A 2,052-nucleotide genomic window follows, 5' to 3' on the forward strand; every position below is an offset into this window, starting at 1 on the left:
CCCTGTGATAGACTGGTTACCTGTCCAGGTGAACCTGCCTTCACCCTGAGTCAGCTGGGATAGACTCCGCCCCCCATAGTGAGGACTAAGGTGTAGAGATGATGGATGGATGAAGGAAGCTGTGATGATGTCTATGTGGATTATACTTGATCTAATTATGCTGCTAAACTTCTTTTGGATGTGATCACCAGAACATTAAAATGGACGGATAGTTCTTTTAGGAATCCGGATGTGACGCGATCAGCTGGAGAGCAGACGTCTCGCTTGTTTGAGGTGTTGGACTCCAGAAACCCTGGTGGTTGTCTGGACTCGGACAGTGATGCTGCTTTTATCCTATTTCGGCTGAACAGACTCCGGCTACATGGAGTCCACCAATACATCCAGTTTTCATCTTCGCCTTCTGTCAAGTTACTGGTGGATGTTAAAACTAATCATCATCTGATGTTTCACCAGGTGAACACATCAGTCAGAGCTGTTAAAGGAAAAGCAAAGCAGTCAGCTGTTTGCGTTGATGATAAGAAACATAACTTCAGAGTTTTCACCTTTTTCACTGCATGTAAAGCAAAATGCTCAGAATGGCTGCAAAGCTTTGGACAAATGTTTGTGTGAAATGAAGCTAAGCGTCTGCATACATGGCAGAAAATAAATAGAAATAAAACAGGTTGCACTCGAGCAAATGGCAGAAGTCATCACTGATCACTACAGCAAAGTGCAGTAGAGACAGAAAAGACGTAACGTTGCTCAGTTCAGTGAAGCTCAGCAAATGTTTCTGTGCAGCTCGTGGACCACCTGTTAAATGATGATGATGATGATGATGATGATGATGATGATGGGGCTCAATCACCATCGACAATACATCCAACAAACCAACTATCCTTTAAAGCCTTCTTCATTCTAGTCACTCTGACTGACTCTGTTCAGCTCAAACATTCATGTCCAGTTCCTATAAAGTCCTGTAGAGTACATGCAGACATCAGTGAATGCATACCAACACTTCAGTCAGCACTGATTCCAGTTCAGACCGACTAAACCTTGACTGCAAATGGGATAGCGAGCAGTAAGGAGCGAGTGGCAGAGAGAGAAGAAAAGGTTAAAAAGAAAAGAAAGTTCTGAACGTAATTGGACATGTCTCTGTGTTTTCTCTTCCTATCTGGATTAGATAGAAGAGTCAGGGAGGATTTGGGACACATGTTAATTATCCCATCGGAGATCCCATCTGCGACCCTTCCTCCTGTCCCTAGCCTGCTTCCTAAGCCCTCCCCAGCCCTCTCAGCTTAAGCAGGATTGTCTATCTCTGCTGCACAGTCTCTGAGGTCACTAAAAACAAGCTTGGCTTTGTGTCACAACAACAAAGGATTTCAGAGCAAGAAGCAGATACCTTTAAACTCCCTCTGAGGGGAGAAAGACTTGTTTTGCAGCCTTCACATTTTCCAGGAATGCTTGAGTTTGAGGTTTGTGTGGGTTGTGTTGCTTGTACTTGATGTACTGGTGTGGAAGGTAACAGCAGAGACGGCACTAGGACCCAGGTCAGGGCTCGGTTCTGTGAACAGGTCAGCTGGGCCTGTCCTCCTGCACTCAGACACCTGAGGGAGCAGCTGGGAGCAGCCATTGTTTGGTGCTTCATTAGACAGCCTCCTTCTATCTAAAAGAAATAAAAAACAGCATGATTTCAAAGTGAAACTTCAGAACCATTAGATGGCAGATGTTTGTTAGAACAGAATAGATTTCTTTGATTGTTATGATAAACTGGCATTTAAAATAGCCAGTAACCTCTTCATGCTTAGTAAATAAATACAAATGCATAAACAGTAGTTGAGCTGCTCGTAGGTCCTCAGGTCCAGTCAGTGTCTGACAGGATCCAGGTCTCTTCCAGCTCCAGGGTAGAAGCTGTTCTTCTGTGTGTTCGTCTGTGATTTGATGGACCTGAAGCGTCTGTCTGACGGTACTGGGTCCAACAGATGGTGTCCAGGATGGGACTGGTCCTGAAGAATGTCTGCTGCTCTACTGAGGCAGCCAGAGCTGAATAAGTCCTCCAGAGAAGGTTGATGACCT

The 2,052-nt window shown here is 44.9% G+C and overlaps 1 protein-coding gene across 1 annotated transcript in view; it reads left to right on the forward strand.

Annotated features, from left to right (window-relative positions):
* The window catches only part of dtx3la (deltex E3 ubiquitin ligase 3L a), an 11,504-nt gene that overhangs the window by 1,247 nt on the left and 8,205 nt on the right, over positions 1-2,052 (forward strand). The gene's annotated exons all lie outside the window — the stretch shown is intronic.

Source organism: Stegastes partitus, unplaced genomic scaffold (assembly GCF_000690725.1).
Source record: "Stegastes partitus isolate 25-593 unplaced genomic scaffold, Stegastes_partitus-1.0.2 Scaffold771, whole genome shotgun sequence".
Taxonomy (NCBI): domain Eukaryota; kingdom Metazoa; phylum Chordata; class Actinopteri; family Pomacentridae; genus Stegastes; species Stegastes partitus.